Genomic DNA, 24,602 nt, shown 5'->3' with positions numbered 1-24,602 from the left:
GCATCCACAATTCTTAGCTCCCCATGGCAAGAAATAGACAAAAAGGGAGAATTCCAAACGCGCACAATGTTCAATAATTAAGCTGCAAATATGATCAAACAGGAGAGTGACCTGCTGCACATCTGCTGGTCTTTAATCAGCTGATTTGATCATTGGTCGTTATCATGCTGGGCAGTTTTATGTGCTTTTTGCAATTCATAAGGAATGTACACTGATCAGTGCCAGAAATGGGTAAGATTTTCATGCACATGAGTACCCTTACTTCTTATTATGTACTCACCACCTCTGGTGAGGTATGTGCACCCCTAAGCCCGGCTTCTCAGTTTTGTTTTCTTCTGTTTGTTGCCTTTGTTAGTTTGTTTGAGATGGTTAGGTTTAGAAAAAAATAACGCCCACCTAAATGCATCTCTGTGTGAACACATACTGCCCAGGGTACTCATATGTGAATTAGTGATATAGCTAACACTGGCTCAACGTTAGTGTTGTACTAAAACTGTGAAAACTGTGCTGAAAACGTCCAGAATTAGGGTTAGGATTATGTTGTATTTTGGGTTAGGGTTGTGCCGAATTAGGGTACTGGCATCTCTTTTGGTCCAATCCAGGCACTGGTAGGGCTGCTGTGCTGTGCAACCTTCTGCTTTCTGGCACAGAGGCTCCATTTCCACCAAATTAGCTCTGGTTCTGAATTGGTTCTGTTTGAGTTGATCAGAACTTTGGTGCTATCTGTCGAAAAACCAACTTGCATTTCCACCAGTGTTGAGTGGAACCATAGCTATTGGATGAGCCCTATAGAATATGACACGCCCACTTGATATTTTTTGGTTCCAGCGGGGAACCAATCAATTCCTGGTCAAATGTTACAAATGGTTCAACAATAGCTGCTTGAACCTCAATGAAGCTAGTTCCATGCTGGTCAAAAAGACTTGAGATAGACCACAAAGAGAACTTGGGCCCCTGCCCTATTGCCTCAGACTCTAGCAGTGCCCTCTTGGCTGATGGTAATTGTATTAGGCTATTACTATTGTTGTTATTATTAAAATGAATTGAATATGAGGAAAAGGTACAATAGTATCAACAAAAAATGCCTTCTGTACTATATCTACCCCATATCTACAATAGTTGAATTGTTCACACCTAATCTGTGTTGTATTGGCCTCAGAAATAAATTTAAAAATTAGTCAGGTTCGTTTTGGAAATCTGTTGGATGCCATTAAATTGCATTTCTTCTTATTTTCTTTTCTGGAAGAATCTAATGAGGCTGAACTGGTCTGAACAAGACAGAATTTCATGAAAAGGTGTCAGATTCTTTTTTTTTTTTTCAAGCACTAGGAGTAGAGGCAGCATCAGGGTGGGAACAGAGCATTTGCAGGTGGGCAAGAGTGCTCCTTTTTTCTCCTTGAGCCCCTGCCCCTCAAAATGTCTGTGCACATCCCTGGCCCTCTCTGCAAACATGGAAACACTCAGAGGCTGTGTGAGTATTGATACATGATGTTGACTAAACACTCCAGCTGTATTTCATTTAACAGCCTACAGTAAGTTGAGTTAAAGCGCAGCAGCAGAGACCCTTATCTGACAGTACATTCACATCAGCCCTGGATCCTGCATGGGGGGAATCATTGACCACTGCGCGGATCCCCGAGTCCATCTGAGCTGAACAGAGCACTGTGATAAGGCGGAGCAGACAGATGATGGAGAAGCATCGTAATCAGACAGTTTGCTCTAATTAACACTTATTGGAAAGTATGGTATTTGCTTTAGCGTTAGGTAACATTCACCGACCACACAGCCGTTAAAAATACACAGTGAAGTTAAAGCGTCCATCCACAGTGCAGATTATCAGTCTTACCTCCTATCAGGCGTTTTCAGATGGTTTCTCAGTCCAGGAGCTGCAGTCGATGATCATAGCATTGTAGATTTCACTTCAACATTAATCCCAACACCGTTTGTAATTTCCATTTCCCGTCTCGGATCACTCTTTTCCCTTTTGCACGTGAGAACCGAGCGAGGCGCGCGCCGCTCCGCCGCTCCGCCGCTCGCAGCCCGCTCCGACCGCACTCCACCGGCTCCTCGCACCCAGCAGCTCCAAACGCGGAGCTATTTTAAGTTTGAGAACACGGGAGAGCATGAATAAACTTTAGCAGACATGTCTGCTCTGATGCTCGGTGGAATAAAGATCCGGTGACGCAGCGCTGCCGGCAGACAGACGGTTCTATCCGGTCGGAGCGCTCTCCGTTGTTGTCTGCGTTTTGATCTGACTGCCAGCACCTGCAGTCTGAGGCTCTCTCCGCGCCGCGCACTCACTCACTGACTGCGCCCTGTGTTGACGGCAGATGGACTGGAAATTCATGAACATGTGACACATTTAAAATGCAAACACTGGGCGTTTCATATCGCACTCAGATAGCTCATTAATAGCAGCAGCAGCGCTTGTGACAGAGATGATCTAATGATAATGATGCTGAGGACATTCCTGACGAAACCACTGCGTTAGTGCAGAACGGAGGTTAAAGACTGGGTACACATTTATCCAAAGGCACTCCCTATAAAAGGGTTTATAAGTTCTAATTCCTGGTATTATTAATGGTTACTTAATTATTTGGTTTTCAACCTGAGGTCCGGGGATCCCCAGGGGTCCTTGAGGTTCCAGGGGGTCCCCAGCAGGGATGTGCCCAGAGGAGGAGCAATGGAAAAACTGGCATGGCCATTTTTAAAGGGATCCCTAAACATCAAAATATCGGAATGAAAATGGGTTTTGAGGAAAAATCCATGCAGTTTTTTGCATGTGGGATAAATGTGTTATTTTCTACTAGTGTATCTGAATATTTCTGCAGACTGGGGTCCATAAACAGTGTTGGAATTGCATAAATTGGGAATGACTGGAAAGCTAAGACACATACTTTATTCAGCCTTCAAACGAGAGGAGACATAAATAACAAAATAAAACAGGAAATAAGGCACATAGAATAGATGAAAACACATGACCTATGAGTTTTGATGAGCTGTGACACAGGGATCCTACCACTAACCCCCTAACTCCTAACCCCTAACCCCTGACCCCCTACCCCTCTGCTGATATTATATTTATAGATAGATATATTTTTAATCATTATAATTTAGTATTAACAGAATTGTCATTCTTTTAATCTCTCATTGGACAGAATGCTAGTCAATGGCATAATATATTAAATATAGAAAATAAAAACAATTATTTTATATACAATACATTCTAATTCAGTGAATCTATTGTCTGGCTATTGTTGTAAGTTTTATTAATTTATCATTTGTTATTATTACATTATTTATAAACCTTGAAAACATTGTGTTGTGTTGATAAATAAGGGGAAAATATTTGGAAGTTAATTTATATAAGTAGCGTAATCAACTTAAAAACTTATGTTTGTGCTATACCAAATTTGAACTAAGTGGTAATTAAAAATACCTTTGTTTGTAGGGGAAATGCTTATTCCCTTAACTCAGTGTACATTTGCTGAACATAATTTCATTAGAAGGATGGATGCAAAAAGATGGATGCAAACTTTTGTGTTATTTTTTATAATAATATAATATCTGTTTAAATATTATATATATTATAATATATGAATATTTTTAATATTATATTATATGAAAGGACCCTGGTTGAGAACCACTGCCATAAAACACATTTTCCAGACGTTTTCCAGATATCCACATTTAAACCTAAGGGAATAACATTAACATGTATGATTAAACTTATACTATGTGTTTGAGTGTATGCCAATAAACTTTATTAACAATAAACAAATATATTTTTATATATTAACTATTGATTCCAAAGACACACTTGAGTTTTTGAAAGCTTTTTTGAAAGTTACAACTCATTTTACCAATACTGGACTATGCTGATGTTGTATCTGGCTGCACCAAATTCTCCAAACGGTACTATCAGTGGTCAGATTGAACAGGTTTAATAGCTTTTCTAAAGCAATGCACCTGTTAACAGATTGTTTTATACCTTTTTGTAAACTTGACACTAAATCAGGAACCTGCTTTGTTTAAATCTGTATAGATTTTGATGCTAAGATTCCAGTTTATTTGACCAATAACTGTTGATTTCTGTTGTTTCTGTTGATTACTGTTGAAAGTAAGAAAGTTTAAAAAGTAAGAATTGAGCATAATTATGTGTAGAAGTGTCCAGTATTGACAGTCTTAGAGGGAAAAAGCTTATAGCAAGACTTGATCTAAACAGAAAAGATTCTGGCCACAATCCTGTGGAGCCACAAAGGATCAAAATAAGCTGGAATATCCTGAACCACAAGTAAACTTATGTCATCAAAAGCTGCAGTTGGTGATATTCTTCATTGCAAGGGACACCTTTCACATTGGTCATTTGATTTATTTTTAATAAAAGAAAAAAATATATCAATAGAGCTTTGAATATTAAGTAGGCAGCAAACTGACTCATTGTGGAAATGACAGAAGAACATGCATAGGACTGAGCTAAACTGTTTTTGGTTATTTACATACATTATGAAATGGGATAGGTGACATTTAAAACATTTTCTGTTCAAAGGTGGATTATTTGAGACAGCAGTTGTTTCCACATCTTGGCTTGTAGAGCACTGCCTCTAATAAGGAACAAAAAAGTCAGAATAAAAGAAAAAAAGCAGGGTTTTATAGTGCAAAGAGAAGAGCTTTGTCTTGTTTTGAGAGATAATGTATGGAGGTCCCAGCAGCACTGACTAACCGAATGTGAGAGCTAATCTCTAATGCACTTTCATTTTACAATAAACCACACAAGAAGAGAGGAATCAGTGAATTCCCAGGCTCTCCTGCTGTGGACGTACTGCCACAAAAATGTGAATGCTCACGGTCCTGGCCTTCCTGCAGGAGCTTGGAAGGGATTGAACTCCATGCAGGCTCACTCCTCTCGCCTCAAGGCTTGGTTGGAGTGTAGTAGTTGTCATAGTTTGTCACCATCAAACCTCACATACTGGGTGATTGCTGGCAGCATGTAAATATAGATGAAACGTACTATTAATGCTTCAATCCAAAATGAGGTATCTTTCAACCAAAACCTGTGTATCCTACTCCTTTGGAACAATACTGTATATAGTCAGCTATTCACAACCTTTCAGGACAAAAAAATTATCACTTTTACCTGCCAGAGTCATGTTTTTGTAAAATACTTACTCATAATAAATTCATGTCTGCCACATTGCATCTTGTTGTGTGTGTTTAGTCTAGCAGGGCTTTAGGCAACCCATCTCACTGGAGGACAATTGGAATCATATATCTACATAACACCGTTAGTTTGCAGTCTGACTGTAATGTTTCTATCATTTGTTAGGATGTTTACATGTGAATATTAAGATCCTGTTGAAGCTGACTTGAGATACACTGTAAACTGATAGAGGTAACACCTAATTGCTTTTTAAAAAAAATATAACTGCTTTTGAAAGTAACTTCGTTACCATAGCAGATGCACTGCAGAAATACTATTGGACTCATGCAACACTGTAAATATGAAGGAAAGATACTGTAAAATGTTCATGCTTCAATGCAAAATCAACCAAAACCTACATCCCCCACTCTTCTGGTACAATGCTGTTATTCAGAACCTTTCAGGACAAAAATAAATTACAAATCATCATTGAATGTATTTACCTGCCAGACTTATGCTTTTGTAAAATACTTACTCATAAATAATTTGTCATTCATACTCATAAACTCATACATGGCAATTCAGTGTCTTCTCAGACTACCACCGAGGGTCATTAAAGATAAATGATCAACTACTGTCAAATGGAAGTATCTATACACATATATGTACTGTATATATACAGTGCAGCTTGAGAAGTTAGTGAACCCCCAGAGTTTTTTTAAGCTTCTTATCTTTTAGTTAATCAGAACCAGTATTTTTTATATGTAATAGGAGGTATATGTTTATCAATTTTATATTGTGTAGTGAAAAGACTAAATTCTGAATATTTTTCTGTAAAGTTGCAAAAGTTGGTGAACCCTGAGCAGGTTGTACAAAATTGTTGGCTAAATTAACCAATTAAATGAGAGATATTTTGGGGAGAAACTGGGCATTACTGATGGAAACAGATTCAACCAGGTCAGTTTAGTTTTACCAAATTAACTCATACAAAACAACCATGCCGAGAGGAGGGCTGCACAATTAATCACAATATTATCAAAATTGTAATATGGCCAAGTGCAATATGCAAATTGCATTTACTGCATATTTTGAATGAAAGTAAAATGTATAACATCATTATAATGAAGTACTGCAGTGCTGCCGGACTACAAATCTTGTTCTCCAGATTAAGGAAAACATCTGTTTGGTACAGACCTCAATAAATGTCACATTATCATGATTTAATAGTTTTATAAGTCAAAATTAAATCTGTCACACAAAAATTATAATTCCCTCATTAATCGTGGAATCATATCGCAATATCTGTCAAATAACAGCCCTAGCAGAGAGGAAAATAAATCTCAGGAAGAGACAGCACATTTGTCTGGAAAAAGCTAAAAATTCAGTTAAAAAACATTTGAGCCCCATCGATCCACCATGAGACAGGCTCATGATTCACAAACTTTTGAGCAGAATGGTATATGTAATCGCAATAATGATAAAAAAAAAAATCACAAGAGAAATTTTGATAACTGGCTAACCATTCACACACAGGTTACCCACAACCCCACATTCCTTAAAGGGGAAGGCTCAGCCAGTAACACACAGGAGCAGTTACGCTGTGGGCGTGCTAACCAGAGATGGAGGAATTATTTAGGTGTTTTGATGCAGTTTTTGATGCAGAAGGCCAACCACACATTCCCAGAAGAAGAATACTTGAATCATTAAAACTTCCATTTACTCAATGTCCCCACAGTGCTGCAGAACAGGGAAGAATACTGTTGTAGCCATGTTTTACCCCAAATTACGGAAGCCCTAAAGGGCCATGTATTCATACATTTTATTTCCTCCGTTTTCCCGTGATAACAAGTTAATTAATTCAAGATCTCGAGATAATGACTGTGATATGATAAGTGCGGTCAAACCAGCCGTTACTCCGATCTGCGTGGACAAATCAGCCACACTTAAATCTACTGCACCCATTTGGAGAAATGCCAAAACAAAAGTTCCATATTTGTATCTCCAAGTGGCATATTTTCATATATTTGAGGTACAGTAAAAGCAGGTACAAATGTGGAATTTTATTGTTGAATTTCTCCAAATTGGTACAGTAAAAATGCTTGATATTAAGTATACTTGTATTCTTATATGTGTAGAAGTCAAATATACCATCCATAGCTAGAAATTATTGAGCAATGTGTTTTTACAGTACCTCAAATATGAGAAAAGATGCCACTTGGAGATACAAATATGGAACTTTTGTTTTGGCATTTCTCCACATTGGTGCTGTAGAAATGCTTGATATTAAATATGTTTTTTATTCATCACCCTCAGGTTGCTCAGGTGGTCATAATGTTATGGCTGATCGGTCTTTAGAGTACAGTAATACAGCTTTGCTGACTGTACATATGAAGTAAACATAAAGCTTTCCATTAGGACAGAATGAGGATGAAATCTCTTGTAGATGTGGGTATTATCTGCAGCGCTCTGCTCAGAGCCCTTAGAGGCTATGACTCTGTACTGGGTCTGCCTGTAATTCAATGCAGATAGAATTGCACTTCCATCTCATTTTTATCCATTAACAAGACGCTGGACACTGAATGCATTTTAATCCCTGCTGCCTGTCCTCTGAAGACTCTTGTGAGGAGCCATATGCAAAACACAAAGGTGTCCGCAGATGGCCTGTGGGATGGATACCTCCTCGCTTTGCATAAGCAGTCAGGTAGCAGGCTGGCAGCGGGGCTGTCATTTGCAGCCAAGTAGCATCAAAGTGAGGCTCACTTTTGGAACGGCGCTCCTGTGACATCGGGAGGGAGGGGTGCAGTGTTTTCCTTTTGCACCTGCCACAGATGAGAGCCATGATAAAAGGGAGCCCACTGGTTAAGAGATGCCTGGGCCTTTCAGAGCTGAGGATTAATCAGAGGTCACGTCAGAGCAGACGATTTGGTGCTCCCTGCGCAGCTCAGAGGTCAGGTTGAGACATCAAGCAGCCGTGCATTTGGGTGGTTGATGCGCCATCCGGATCTACAATCTCATTTCCCTGTGCATTAGAACATAAGCCTTCTCTGTGGCCTTAACAATACCATGTCTTAGTCAGATAAATCCACCATCTGCTTTGTGTAATACCACAGAACTGAGGACCAGATCAGCCCTCTGATCCATTAGTATCAAGACAAATAATGGTTAACAGATGAGCATGTGAGGACATACAGATGTGGGTGATGATGAAGAATTGGTAAGTAAAGCAAATAAGTAACATTTCACTGTTGTTTTTGAACCAGTGCCATCTTCAAATGTGATTCAATTCAATTCAGTTTTATTTGTATACCACCAATTCATAACAGAAGCTATCTCAGGACACTTTTCAAATAGAGCAGGTCTAGGTCTCTAACTATAAGCTTTATCAAAGAGGAATGTCTTAAGCCTACTCTTGAATGTGGTGAGGGTGTCTGCCTCCCGAACCACAACTGGAAGCTGGTTCCACAGGAGAGGAGCTTGGTAACTGAAGGCTCTGGCTCCTGTTCTACTTTTAGAGACTATAGGAACCACAAGTAGCCCAGCATTCAGAGAACGTAGTGTTCTAGTGGGGTAATAGGGTACTATGAGCTCTTTAAGATATGAAGGGGCCTGACCATGAAGAGCTTTATAGGTGAGGAGGAGGATTTTAAATTCTATTCTACATTTTACAGGGAGCCAGTGCAGAGAAGCTAGTACAGGAGAGATGTGATTTCTTTTTCTAGTTCCAGTCAGTACTCGTGCTGCAGCGTTCTGAATTAATTGGAGCGTCTTAATGGACTTATTGGGGCAGCCTGTTTAGTATTTTGCTCAAGGATAGTTCAACATGTGGTGGGAGGAGCCGGGGATTGAACCAACAACCTTCCTATTAGTGGACGACCTGCTCTACCTCCGAGCCACAGCCGCCCATGGTGTAGCCTACTGTCTGTCGTTTTGGTGCAAAAAGCTATACATATTTTCATTTTCAACTTTTTATAAATTATGTCTAGTGTTGGTAAAATATAATTATGAGGCTGAGATCCTTTGTCTATTGCCACATCTTAAAGACACACACAAACACCTCTTTCATTCAAGTGAGACGTCTGACTGTGATCCTATGTGAGCTCTGGATAAATTAATGTTAATTTGTGCGAAGAATGATAATATGAAATGTGATTGTAACTTAGAGTTGAGTAGGTTCATGATGAAATTCATTTATTTGTCATTGGGAGCAGCCACCCATACTTCAATGTCATTCTATAACAGTGGTTCCCAGCCTGGGGTCTGAACCTACAGGTCGCCAAAACTTCTTGATTTTAAGGCATGCTAGAAAACTTATTAATTACTAATTTACTTACTAATTTACACAGTAGGCCTATATCTCAACATTTGCTTTATTTAATTTGTAGGACTTGTTGGGCAAAACACTAGTGGTCTAACTGCCTAAATAAACAGAAATGATCTCCCTACAAAATATTACAGCAAATGATAAATTAAGATCATGTTAATATTATTAGTGATTCAGGAGCACAACAACGGCAACATAACTGAATATTTCAGAGACCTAAGTGATATAACCACACACATTTTATTATGTCATAAAATCATTAAATTTCAATCAAAACAAAAGCTTCAGAAATGACGAATGTCTCCTCTTAGCAATAAACGCGAGCAGCTAACAAATAGCTGCAACCTGAAGCTGTGAAGACTGCAGGAAGATATTTCAGAAATTACAGCGTGCCTCGAGGCGAGAGTAGCTGAAGCCATCCGTTAAATAATTTGATTGGAAGGCAGGTGTTTTGTTAATAGCTGACAGCTCCTGCTGTGGGATACAGCCTTGATGAGAACATTGATGTTTTCATCAGGAAAACATACACACCTTCACCACTGCTCACTCATAACAACACAATTAGGAATTGCGGAATCTAAAAGCTGAGAGTAAGACCTAATTATTTTCCAGAGATGCACAGCAAAGTCAAGGAATATATATAACACATTGCTGGTTTGACCCAAATCAACATTTTCATCCCGTAGGACTTAACCTGCAGCAATACTGGGGGCAGTATCTGAATCCTTGACTTACAGTAAATATAGAAACACTAAATATAACTAGACTTACCCCACGGTTGTATGTCTCCACCAACCAGTCAAGTTGCAGTTTACATGCATGTCTCTCCAGACTCATATTCAATTCAGTTCAATTGAACTGTATTTGTATAGCGCCAATTCATAACAGAAGTTATCTCAGGACACTTTTCAAATAGAGCAGGTCTAGACCGAACTCTTTATAACATTATTTACAGAGACCCAACAGTACCACCATGAGCAAGACCTTGGTGACAGTGGCAAGGACAAACTTCCTTTGAATATATGATAAAGACTTTAAATGATTCCAATGAATATACATTACACATGTGCTTTGGTCTAGAGATGGATTCTTATGAAACCATTAGTTTGATGTGCTTCAATATAGGGTTTGCAGTCAGGTGAAATTCAGAATGAGGCGGGAAGTGAAAAACAGAATGGATGAGATGGAAAGATGAAAACCTGTACTGTGCTACCTATTGTGTTATTGTCGACGACATATAATGAATAATTGACAAAAAAGGACACTATGTCACAGTGAAGTTGACCTTTGACCTTTTGGATAAAACATGACATTGTTGTATCCAAATAAACATCTGTGTGACATGTTGTCATAATTACTGGACTAATTCTTGGGTTATGACCAAAAACCTGTTTGTCAAGGTCATTTTGAGGTCACATTGACCTTTGACCAACAAATTCTAATTTTGGTTCATCCCCGAGTCCAAGTTGACATTTGTGCCAAATTTGATGACATTCTGTTGAGATATCCTGAAATATCATGTTCACAACAATGGGACGGATAGATGAAAATACACCTCCGGCTGGGATAATGCCAGGGGCATAAGATGAACACATTATTTATAACAAAAAAGCTGATATTGTACATATTATTACATCATTTTTGTTGGGGATATTATGTTTTCAAGTTAGAACAAGCTTAAAGTACTTTCTACATAAACTTTAAAACAAAAGAAAAACAACTTTGGAAGTTTGGGAAAGGGAGCCCGTGGATCAAACACAGTTTTCAGATTGCAAGCTGTAATTCTCTATTAGCTAGAGTTGACTGAATTGACTGAAGAGCTGCTAACCCGCTCTCACTGCTGCTTTGGCTCAGGGGCAGCTAGTTTAAATCTAAAAGGAGAGGGTAAAAGAACCCTTTACTGGGTTTGATGTTGAATTTCAATGTAGTTTATCCTGTGCACATCAGTGTATAAGCATTAAATTGTGCTGAAGTTCAGTTTCTTTGGCAAAGACTCAACATTTTCAAACTTCAAACCATCTTCTCCAGGATTCAAAAGAGGATAGTTTGGCAGCCTATGTATTTCACTGAAAGTGGTCAGTGTTTTTTTTGTTTTTTTTTACTTCATGGAACTTGAATGGAAGTCTATGGGCATTACCACAACTTCAGATCTCTGCAGTATCTCTGACTGTTTCTCTCCATTCATTAATCACGATGGCATCTGAATAAGTTCAGAGTGTGGGGAGTCTAGAGTTCACAGACATCTGTGAAATTGCATTGACTTCTAGCAGTGGAAACAACTATGAGTCTGAGTGGATTTCAAACTCCCCCTCAAAAAAAAAATTGAAGTTATGCCAGTGAAGCCAGCCCATCTCTCATGTGCACTTCCAGGAGCACTGAAAGCTCGAACTCTCCCTGAATCCTAATGAAGTCAGCGAGGCACAAGCCCTCTGTCCCTTCTGGGCTACTGTAGAAACATGGTGGTTCAACGTGGCAGCCTCTATAGAAGAGGGCCTGCTCACTCTGTAGATAAAAAATGCTCATTCTAAGGTAATGAAAACATAATGATATTCAGGTTATTATACTTTAATGCAAATCCTAACCCATCCCATTACAACTCAGTGTAGCATCAACATGACTTTAAAGCTGTTATTTTAAGGTAGAAATATTACATAACGGGCTACTGTCACAACAGCAAACTGTGACATAACTGTGACATATTTTACTCACAAAGATTATTCACAGGGATAACTGGTTAACCACAGCAAGTTATTCTATCTCCAGACATTATCATATGTCACGTTTTCAAGTAACCCAGAGCCCCTGTTGTTTATTTCTTCTGCCCCACCAGCAGGTTAGATTTAACTTATTATTTTATTTGCACATTTGTATGGCTCCTGTTCTACTTTTAGAGACTATAGGAACCACAAGTAGCCCAGCATTCAGAGAACGTAATGTTCTAGTGGGGTAATAGGGTACTATGAGCTCTTTAAGATATGAAGGGGCCTGACCATGAAGAGCTTTATAGGTGAGGAGGAGGATTTTAAATTCTATTCTACATTTTACAGGGAGCCAGTGCAGAGAAGCTAGTACAGGAGAGATGTGATCTCTTTTTCTAGTTCCTGTCAGTACTCGTGCTGCAGCGTTCTGAATTAATTGGAGCGTTTTACTTATTGGGGCAACCTGATAATAAAGAGTTGCAGAAATCCAGCCTTGAAGTAACAAATGCATGGATTAGTTTTTCTGCATCTGTCTGTGATAGGATGTGTCTAATTTTTGTAATATTACGTAAATGAAAGAAGGCAGTCCTAGAGGTCTGCTTTATGTGGGAGTTAAATGACAAATCCTGATCAAAGATAACTCCAAGATTCCTGACAGTGGTGCTAGAGGCCAAGTTAATGCCATCTAGAGTAACTATATCTTTAGACAGTGAGTCTCTAAGGTTTTTGGGGCCAAGAACAAGAATTTCATTTTTTCTGAGTTTAACATCAGAAAATGACAGGTCATCCAGGATTTTATGTCCTTAAGACATGTTTGCAATTTAGATAATAGATTAATTTCATCGGGCTTGATTGATAGATATAACTGCGTATCATCTGCATAACAGTGAAAGTTAATGGAGTGATTCCTAATAATGTTGCCTAAAGGGAGCATATATAAAGTAAATAGTATTGGTCCAAGTACAGAACCTTGTGGAACTCCATGACTAACTGTAGTATTTATTGAAGATTCATCGTTAACATGTACAAACTGCGAGCGATCTGATAAATATGACTTAAACCAGCTTAGTGCGGTTCCTTTAATGCCAATTTGATGCTCAAGTCTCTGTAAAAGAATATTATGGTCAATGGTGTCAAATGCAGCACTAAGATCTAATAATACAAGTACAGAGACAAGTCCATTGTCAGAAGCAATCAGAAGGTCATTATTAACTTTAACCAGAGCTGTCTCTGTGCTGTGATGAACTCTAAATCCTGACTGAAAATCCTCAAATAAACTATTTGATCTTCATCTATCATTATATGTTGCCCACATTTCCATGGTTTACTGGGGATATGTTGTTTTAAGCGACAACAGCCTTGGAAAGGCACCGGGCGCTCATACACTCTAGCTTCAGAGGCTGTTTACTTGTTTACACTGTAACAACACTGTGTGTGTAACTGTGTGTGTGATATCATACTGTGTACATGTTGATTGGACGGCAGCCAGGGCTTGTGTTTTACATTGTATGTAAAATGCACTGGTGAGATTTCAGTGGATATTACAACACATTCCTTGAGTCCTTGGATTGTAAATAAGGTGCTCAATGTTCCAAACATCCCTAATGGCAGCAAGTCTGTCTTGTTCACTGTGTGCAGGAGGTCTGATGCTTTGCTCTGTGCGTGTCTTTGTGTGTGATGCATTGCATCTGCAGGATGACATTAGAATGACCCTCCTATTCCCTATGGATTTCCGTCACCCATTGGTTTGTGGAGAACAGTTTTAAAGCCTTGAGCATTATAGTCGTTGCGATGACAGTTAGACGCAGCCAGCGGAGGCTACGTACTGTGAGTTGATCTGTTCTCTTTAGCTTCACAGTTTTGACTCTTACGTAGCAGGAACATTGCCAACCGAAGAAACCATTGAACAGGAAAAGTAATCATAATTCAGACTTGCACACCTGTGCAATGTACATTTTTTCAACCTTTTCCAACATGTAGTTGTTACTAATTGACAAAACAATGGTTGTACACCCTCCCTCCCCCCCCACCAGCACCACTCACCTGCCTAGATGTCCCTCTGTACAGTAAGGAAGAGTGGCTTGACGTCAACATGGGTTCCGGGTCTGTTGCCCTGGCTGCATCCAGTATGACGTTGAAGAGCAGGCGCATCATGAAACAACTGGGGGATTCCCACTGTTTTTATAGCCCTACTCTGGCCACTTGTGAATGCTAACAAAGCAAGCTGTGTTTTTGTAAAAAAATCTCGAATGCACAAGTTTGTTAAATATGTAAAATAAAAAATGTAAATTGAGGGGGCTGTAGCTCAGAGGAAGCGCGGGTTTCCACTAATCGGAAGGTTGTTGGTTCAATCCCCGGCTCCTCCTGCCTCGAAGCATCCTTGAGCAAGATACTGAACCCCGAATTGGTCCCGATGCTGTGCATCAGTGTGTGAATGTGTATGAATGAGTTAGATTCTGTTCAATCGACTTTGCCATCACTGAGTGAATGTGTGTGAAAGGGTGAATGTGGCATGTAGTGTAAAAGCGCTTTGAGTATTCGGAAGACTAGAAAGGCGCTATACAAGTACAGGTCCAGTTACAATTTACCATTTAAATGAACATTATGGTTCAGCAGACGGCCACCCACCTTGAGCCGGGGTCTGACCGAGGTTTCTGCCTCTTAGAAGTTGTCAAATTTTTTCATAAGTCTCCATCCTGTCGATCTTTTTTTGCAGCCAATGAAGCTACCCCCTGCTGGCTCTTAATATTTCACTTTTCAGTACATTCAGAGAAGATGGCACATGATGACAAAGACTTAGATGCCCCAAAAGACAAAAAACAAGATGAAACAATTACAGAAAAGGATAGACGTTCCTAGTTTTTTATATGATCTATGCCTGATATCTTGAATTGCTGAAGTGGTCAGCCTTTTTGTATTGAGAGCCATGGGGTACTGGGGGTTACCATTTCTTACAGCATGCTTATGATCGACCAGTCTTGCCTTCAGTTTACACTTTGTTCTCCCAATATAAAAACAGGCACATCTGAGGTATTGCAATTTATAAATAAGTAAATTACTTTATATTGTACTTGCTATCACTATTTATTACAGTATGATGCACCATTTTACTTTGGGGGCAACAAAAGTAATTGTAAGATAACAATGAAATAATGAGGTACAACTTTACTTTAGGAGCCACAGTTACAGTTACTAATGCTTAAGTACCATAAAACTTCAATTAATAGCCCATTTCTGAACTCAGCCTGCCTTTATTTGGAACAGGCATCTGTGTAGGACAGGCCTTTAATTCTTTTTGCAGAAAACTCTTAATCAGCCAAGAAATACCATCAGATTGTTTATTTAAACCAGTGCAAATATCAATATGGAATCTTTCAATTGATCATTTGTTACTTTGGTGCTCATGGTTTCCCTTAAAAACTAGCTTAGAACTCAAGCGGACAAGTAATTAGTAAAGAAAGGATTTGTTACTATTTTTGTGCTGGGTCAGATGATGAAAGTGGTCAGTATGATCAATTCACAGATACTCACAAACTAGTTATCACTTAATTTTTCATTAACGCAGGATCTCTCAGTCTGTACTCTAGTAACTCATCATTATCTACTATGTAGCCCTCCATTGGGAATTATTAGGGAAGTACTTATTGACAAGTCATCAGTTATCAACTTGTCCCTGATTTGTTCCTCATTCATTTCTTTAAAAAAATCATTAACTAATCATTAGCTACTCTATAAAATTTGATTAGGAGTTAAACTCATCAACTAATGTTTCACTAGTAGTTCCCTATTTGTCTCCTGTAACTATTCAAAATGGTTTGTCCCTAATTGTAAAGCAGTGTTCAAACTATACCATGGCTGTCAGGGGAGCTCACTTTTTCTACTGTCAAAGGGGGATATATTTTCTGATCTGAAGGTAATGATATTGGGCTGTCATGCTTCAATGCTGATGGAAAGAATAGCAGTATTTTTATGAAACTGAATTAGTGATGAGTCACCCTCATGCACAAATCATACATCAATAGTAGCCTAAGTTTATGCATAATCCATGATGATGAACAAGCAAAAAATGGCAAAAACAGCATCCCAACAATGAACGCAAATTCAACCTGTGAATTCTTGCAAATTTGTCCAGTTATAGTTTCCTGCACTCAATGTTGAGTCATATGTCACAAAACTCACTTCTTCACTTTTCGTGTTTAAGATGCAGATGTGTGTGACACGAACCTCTGACACTGACAATTTTATTCTCACTGGAATGAGTTGCCTTCAATTTTAAATGCATTATTTCATTTTCTCCTGCAATTTTATTGCAAAAACATGCTTAAAAACATCACAACATGCTTGCAATTTTCTAGAAAGGCTAATCAGACATTTTAGGCCAAAAAAAAAGCCAGCTTTCTTTTGGCTCCCCTGTAGTTTGCACCCTGTTGTAAACTTTTATCAATGTTTCAATGCTAATGTTTACTTTTTCAGTTTCTTTTCAACGCCAAACTGTCCCCATATATGCCCTGCTTTATTATCAAACAGCTGTACCGTGGCCAATGTCAGGTCTAGACTGCTGTGGAGGCAGAGCTTGGCTGACCATTTGCAAATCGGAAACATTAGTCCACTTTACGCCTCTGAATGTCGCTGGTGTAGGTGGCTCCAGCAGTCTTCAGTTGGTGTAACTGTGACAGAACATGAGCTCCAATGATGGTGAACAATAGGAGGTTGAGAGGATTGAGTGGGGGGGGTGGAACAGGGAGTCTGCCCTAAGCCATTTTAAGCGAGTAATAACTGTGTTGGAATGAGACGACAGCTTTGTGAAAGAACAGTGGGGACTCTTGAGGTCCAGCCCGCCCACTGATTCCAAAGCTCTGCAGTGAGGTTCAGTTCAGCACAGGGTATAGGCTCTTTCATCACTGCACTAAAACAGCTGAGGAGGGGCGTAAAATACTAACAACATAATAACTGCCAAACACTTGACATGATGGGTGGAGTGAGATGCCGCTGTCTGTGGTGCTGAACACGGCAGACTGAGGAGGGTTCACTCAGATACTCTCCATGGTGCTGAAATACACAGCTTCTCTGAATACAAGTTATATGAAAACAAGGTGCATGACTTCCATGAAACTTAAACAGTGGTTTTCAGTGCAGGGGGAATGTTTGGTGACCTTTTCTATATCAAACAAAATTTTACAAGTTTTACACAAGAAATAATTGAATTTCAATCTAAAGATCTACTGAGCAAATTCAGGCACTCAAGCTGATAAATTCTTTTGAGGTTCCTCAAGCCATGATCCATCCTCTATTGTTTTAAATCCACATTTTAGTCATATTTGCTAAATTTCACTATATCCTGAAAGTAGTACACGAGAGAGATAATCTGTGAAAGAAATCAGGTTCCTCTGGCTTCTTCAGTGCTCCTAATGGTATTTGCAAGAATCCACTGGGTTACGATGATACAAATAAGGGACCACATCACTGATTGACAGGTGACCTCTGGTACATACTGATACACAAACAGCATAACAGTGAAAGCTGTTAGGAGTTTATGCAGTCTTCAGACTGTAATTCTGAAAAATGGTTGTTTAATAAATGTGTTACAGAACATTACCTGCTGTAACAAGGTCACCTGGACTGAGAGCAGTGAAGTAGTTTGTGTATGTGGACTGATCTAAACTTATATATTAACATATATAACATAAATGATCAGATGTCTGGCTAAATTTTGTACTTAACTTTAAGTGAAAATATTTTAGATATGAGCAATTTGGCTCATATCTGTTTTGTGACAGTACAGTCTCACTCTGCTGAAAACTCAGTCCAGTTACAGAACTAGAGCTAAAACTACTAGAACTGTTATTTAAGCTACAGTGCCATAGATGATTTTTACTTGCTAATATTTTTTAAGTCTTAAAATAATATAATAAAAAATGCTCCGCAAAGCTTCATTAAGGGGGTCGCGTGGCCTTCTTGAAGGGTGCTACACAGTAGCAGTTTCGTAAATGAAACTGTATTTTTCTTTAAGTTAAGATTTTTTATGATTGTTAAAAAAATAACCTCAATACAGACAGATTATTAAAAAAGTTCCTAAAAATATCACGGAAACTAATCAGATCAATATTCTCAGGAAGTAATTTGCTCAAATGTCTGGTTTTACACAATCTAGCACCGTGGCTTTAAGAATGGCAACGTCAGCCAGCCAGCACACCACTTTGGTGCACACTGCACAAGATGAGAATATTTCTTTATACAAGAAAAAAGAAAGCTTGAAATAGGATCTTTAAGTGTTAAAGCATGCTAGAGGATCTAAAACACATATGTCCTTGTATGTCACTAAAACTAACAAAGAATAAGATATAACTGCTACAAGGCCACTGACATTTATTTAAATGCATTTAATCTGTCAGACTGGATTTCATATCTAAATACAAGATTATCTCACTGACTTAAATATAGCTTTCAGCTTCATATCGGCGAGAGGTAGAATTCACCCTGAGGATTTAAAATGAAAACGGAGCATTTCATTCATGAAACAGCAACACATTCAACTGTGGATTTATTCAGATGTTTGAAATAGTCAATCACACTTTCTAAGCCACAATTATTCTCTTAATGACGACCATTAAAGCTTTCACGTTTTCTCTGACCTTTTGCTGCTCCGCCAGTCCAATGAACTGTAGTGCACTGAGAATGGAGAGAAAATGACTCCTCAGCAGGTGGGAGACCTCTATTTGCGGTGTTTGTGCACCTTCATTCACTGGCAGCAGATGGCTGCTTCCATTGATGATTTTAATGAGTGCTAGAACAGATGTGGCAGGTGTCACTCATCTGCTGCAAAAAGACGCATATGAAAGGTTCAGTGGAGCTGTTGGCTTTGGCTGTTCCTACATGCACACATACATATATTGACAAAACTGTTACCACTCTCTTTCATCTGTCTACTTACCATCTGTGAGACTTTTTTGGTAACTTTGGTACTGCTGGTGATGGGTGCCCAAACTTTTTTTTCCTTGGAGTGCCAAAACTGAGACTTAAGGACCAGCGTGTAGATCTAATCTACATATAAAAGATGGATGTGTTTCCACTTTCTGCCACTGTACAAAAATGAAGCCAAAATATCGCTCATACGCACACTGCCATCTTGCTTGACGTCATTCGTAGCCAGAGTCTGTGCAGTAGTGATTGTGGATGGTGCCACAGTATCAGAGTCCTGCCCATACGCCCAGCTTTCTTAATCACAAGCAGGGTTCAGTTATAACGTGAAACCCCCTTTTATCGCTTAAAAAAACCAATTAAAACCAAACTGTTCATTTAAATTAACACTTGAACAAACATCAGTGTGATAACTACCTAAATGACAGAAACCATCTTTGAGTAATATTTACTTTGCTTTTTAGTTTGTCCCATCTGCTAACATGGAGGCAGCGGGCTTTATGACCTATACTGCAGTCAGACACCAGGGGTCGATTGAGATTGTTTTGGCTTCACTTTTGGAGAGCTGTCATGTTGGCCATCTTTATATATGTTGATGGTAGGATTTAGTGGCATCTAGCAATGAAGTTGGCAGATTGCAAATAACTGAACACCACCTGCAACTATGATTTGTCCGTTCTGGTTTACTGTAGAAACATGTCTGACAGGTGTAACATGGCCGACTCCATCATGGAAGGCAACCCAACTATCTCTAAAGTCATGAAAACACAACAATTCTTATTTTCAGGTGATAATACACTAATGAAAACATACCTATTGTTTAAGTGGATGAAGTTGTGGACCCAAATGCAAGACAGATTCAGAGGACAGTGAAGTTAAGTTAGTTTTATTTCCAAAAAAAGGGTGATGGAGCTGATGATGAGAGGGTTGAGGAGATGGCTTCACGGAGATGGCTGGCAGGCATGAAGGCAGGCAGGTGAGGTGTAACCCCCATGGAAGATGCACAACGGAATCCTGATAACGGAATGATCTGGCAGAGAGTAGAGGGAGCACTGGGGTAGATATACTGTTTGATAGATGAGTTCATTGAAGGCAGAGCTGGAGGGCAGGAGGGAAAACCACACCTACAACACACAGACAACAGACAGGAGGCACACGGGTGGGGGGAACACAAAAACCACAAGGAAAAGGCAAGGATACAGCCATTGCCATGACACCTATGGATATTATATTCCATTTCTTTTTTCTAACATAGGGGCAGGGGCAGTGCAGTTAGCAGCAGTTAGTGGAGTCAGTGGTTAGCTTAGACCAGTTATCAATTGGATGTACTCAGCTGTCATCGCTATCCAATTAATCCATCTCTATGACAAATGACATCAACTTGATTCCAGAAAAAAAACAAACTAGGTTTTTTTGACATTTGACCCTTCCTACCATGAATATATGTCACCTCTATCTTTTAACCATCTTCAAAATGTGGTTATGTTTTTAACCTTGCACATACAGTAGCATCTCTGCAGGTACAGGTACAGGAAAGGAGAGTGTTGGCTTAGGCAGGGTCAGTTAAGAATATTATACTTTTGTTACATAAATGTAATGATAGAAAAGGAGGCATGATTTCATATAAAAATGTGACAAATTAGTACCCTAAATGATCTGGTTTGTGTGGCAGCAGGTGTTTGTGCCTGGTTCAGCACTTACTTACCTGTGCTTGTCTATCTGACAGTAAATCCATCCTCTGGCACAAACAAATAATCACACACAATCACTGGGAGGCTAGAGTTGACCCAGAGAGAGCACACCAATCACCCTGCCAGCCCTTCTCCGGATTGGGCTTTATCCTTGATAATTTGGCTCCCACAGCCTCTCTTTCTCCCCTGGCAGTTTACGGCCTCAGACTCAGGAGAATCCGGCACAATAAACAAGTCCAGTGACAGCAAAGGTGAGAGGAAACACAGTCCTTAGAGAAGACAGCTTGTGGGGATCTTCTTTATTGCTGTCTTCCACTGTTATTTTACACAGGAGATTTCAAATAAGCCCTGAGGGAACGCTATCAGCCTGCCTCCTCTCTTTGTGCCCACTGTCTAAAGCTAACAAAGGCCATCACAGAGGCTTCCAGCGCCTTCATTTTGTGTAAGATAGGCTTTTTAAAAAGTTTAGTCCAGATTAAATGAAAAATGCCTTTTTCGTCCTTTAAGTTTACATACCCAGTCATATTGTATCCATATTTAACAATGTATTGCAAAAATGTACAAGAAAATAAATGTCTTTGTATTTTTATAAATTAAATCATTTTGTCTTCCTGTAAAACTAAATGTGAACCAACCAGTTTCAATTAATAATATCATGACATCCATAAAACAATCCATCTTTTAGCAACACAGAGCTAACATTCATTAGTTAGCTAACTAACATCTCAGTTTTCTGGCAGAGTGGAGTGTATCTGGGGGCCGGGACTTACTGATAACTAAATCAATAAAAACTTCATATTTTATGGAGAAAATATTTATTGGTTTTCCCTCTGACATCCTCCAGCTGCTCTGTCTGAACTCTGCTAACTGCTGCTGTAGCTGCTGTTAGCATGCAACAGAACCAATGAACCAGGCTGGACCAGGAGGAAATAACTCACTGACACTAATGTCATTATCTTGCGCGTGCAGCTAATGTTAGCTGTCTTTGTAATTACAACCAAATCAGGTCATAAACTGACCACAGCAGTCTCCTGAGCAAAATGTTTGAGCTAGAACTGTGATTAAAGGTCAACAGTCAAGACACAGGATTTGAAGCTACCATTATCTCCAACTAATTGAAAGGTCTATTTGCAGAGCTAGTGATACAGTAAAGGTTAGACAGCTTAAAGGAGCTGTAAGTGATATTGTTTTGTTAAAATAAATGTTGAGTGTTCAGTCAGTAACATGGGTCTCCCAGTCCCTCTTCTGCAGTAAACGGAGAATACATTTTCTGGTATCCCGTTCACCCTTTACTTTTCCATTGTATTGTTTACATGTCCCCGTTATGGGTTGAGCTGTAAGCAAGGACCCAGCCCCTCCACAGAGGATCCCAGCTCCACCAGGCGAGCCACAGGGAACCCCAGTGTTAATTGTTCAGATAAATTTGGTTTTAATGATTATTTAACGTCACAAGATGGCAGCGGCCATATTCCAGATATTTGGGCATCATTTTCGTAGTGGGGGGACGTCGAGACGCAACTTCCATCTTTTTTGTTGATGGCTCAGCCCAGTCTCATGGCGTGTGAAAAGTACATGTGTATGAAGGTAGAGTATAAAGAGCGACAATGTCTGCGCAGGGAGAAGGAGGAACTTAATTATTTGACTTTTAAAAAGTAAGGTAAAATTACTGTTTTTAAGTAACTATGCCAACCCTGCATTTATGACCAATACATTCTCATCCAGGTTACCACATACCAGCGCTGCTTTGTCTCGCCCCCTCTTGAAGAAGCACAATACCCTTTAGCGTCTATATGAGAGGCCTCTTTCACATGTGGTTAACTTTGTGAAACTCTGTTTGGTTAGGTTTACGAAACAAAACTACTTGGTTAGGTTTTGGAAAACAACATAGTACCTGCTGTAGGCAAATTATGTTTACTATTAGTTATTCTCATGCTCTACTATTTCCTTATGAAATCTCTGAACATCAATAATAAATTAGGAATAACTCTGCTCCCTGCTTATACACAGTAAACATTATTTCCCATGTGCAGCGCAGAGCAGCACCTCTTGTTTACTTGGTTATGTTTAATAAGGCACTTTACATGGCACTGTCTTTTAGGGACGATAAAACCAATTATGTATGCATTGAGGAACCATTACAATTTTTCTCTCTCTAACACCTATGTGCCTACATGAGAGGTAAAGCAAATGAAAACCTAATTTCATTGGAGCTGAGTTGACTGATTGGGAAAAGCTGCTGCAGTTTTTATGAGTATTGTGATGTGTGAGGTTTAGATAAAGAGCTGGATCATTCATAGAGGGATTATTGTGCTGTAGAAACCTCTCACACAGCATTAAGTTGACAGGTTCATTAATTATGAGGCCTATCAGGAGCGTGGACCATCAGATGCACTAACCTCTGTGTTCAGGAGCAGGCTGACCCACTTTCCTGACAGAGCTTTTTATCACCTCGTTTTTCATCAGCTCCACCGCCTGCCCGGGCAAGCTGGACTTTGTCGACTGTCTGAGGCTTGATAAATTGTAAGGGGGTGCTGATATTGTGCAGTGAACGACTGAGTGTGAGAGAGTGGACTGTATGTGGGAAGGTGGTGGGGGCTCAAATTCTGACAGGGTGACAGACTTGACTGATTGGGCGACGGGACAGTTTGTGTAATCCTCCCTCCTTCAGGATCATTATCAACATCCTGGAAATATTTGGAAAAACACAGAAAATCCTTTATTTAGTCTATTGTGACAATAATAAAAACTAGAAAATTCCTAAAGAAATTTTGATTGTGCCTTGCTCTGGCCCATATGTTAATACCATGTCTTGCTCTCTAGCACGCTAGCGCTAGCATATTAATGCCATGTAATCCTCCCTATAGCATATTGATAACCTGTCATCCTCCTTAGCTAGCGCTAGCATTTTAATACCATGTCATTCTCTATAGCTAGCTAGCTAGAGCTAGCACACATAAACACATTAACCAAAGCTAGCGCTTAGCTACGCGCTAATCGCTAGCTATGTGCTAATCGCTAGCTATGCGCTAATCGCTAGCTAAGTGCTAGCTTTGGTTAATGTGTTTAATTGTATTATGCTCCTGAAGGAGTGCTAATGTAAATTAAGGAACAGCTCACAGCAGGGTTAAATATTTAAGGTGTATTGAACTTATTTTGTGTTAATATTAAAATCATTCAGCTTTAAATTGTTTGCTTGTTAGCCACCTTCTTATTATCTTTAGCCAGCCGGCTAGCTAGCGCTAGCTTATTAATGCCTTGTCAGCCTCTGTAGCTAGCTATGTGTGTGCGTGTGTGTGTGTGAGGCAGGCTTTGGTTGTCATGGCAATCAGGGGAGCCCACAGCAGCTGCGCGCTCTCTGTCTCTAACTCCTCAGAGAGACAGAAACATTTAAAATGAATCCCCTCGAACCCATGGCCAGGAACGACCGAAATGAAAACCGAAAAGACCGTGAGCATCGTCATCTTGTTGACTATAGCACTGCCGAGTTTCTGTGGCTAAAGTTAAAAAATGTGACCTCAGGAGATTGAGAAAGGAGAGGTTCAACGAGCTCCTTTAAACATTTCTCCTCTACATTTTAACATGGGAGTAGATGGGGCTGTGAGAGGGCGTTGCTGGCGCATCAGTGCGTCTCCCGCCAAAACTATTTGTCTGACAGCTTCAACAGTGGTATCACTGCGACCCCAACGGATTTACCTACGTTTCTATCTATAAATTATTTCTGTAGAGTGACATTTGTGGCCTTGAGAGCAGTTTACAAATTTATTTTTCGACAAATTTTCTCTCTCCCCACACTCTAGCGATGATGTCACGCACTCTGGCAGTTGAAGATTCTC

The 24,602-nt window shown here is 39.5% G+C and overlaps 1 protein-coding gene and 1 long non-coding RNA gene across 3 annotated transcripts in view; both read right to left on the bottom strand.

Annotated features, from left to right (window-relative positions):
- The window catches only part of lrfn2b (leucine rich repeat and fibronectin type III domain containing 2b), a 180,940-nt gene extending 178,502 nt beyond the window's left edge, over positions 1-2,438 (bottom strand). For both annotated transcript variants that reach the window (XM_051409902.1, XM_051409903.1), the window contains exon 1: positions 1,847-2,438. The gene's annotated coding sequence lies outside the window, so the exon portion shown is untranslated. The remainder of the gene's footprint in view (positions 1-1,846) is intronic.
- The window catches only part of LOC127368802 (uncharacterized), a 255,086-nt gene that overhangs the window by 207,338 nt on the left and 23,146 nt on the right, over positions 1-24,602 (bottom strand). The window lies entirely within an intron of this gene.

Source organism: Dicentrarchus labrax, unplaced genomic scaffold (assembly GCF_905237075.1).
Source record: "Dicentrarchus labrax unplaced genomic scaffold, dlabrax2021, whole genome shotgun sequence".
NCBI classification, from domain to species: Eukaryota; Metazoa; Chordata; class Actinopteri; family Moronidae; genus Dicentrarchus; species Dicentrarchus labrax.
The sequence above is the reverse complement of the archived record's forward strand: the minus strand, read 5'-3'. Positions and strand labels throughout refer to the sequence as shown.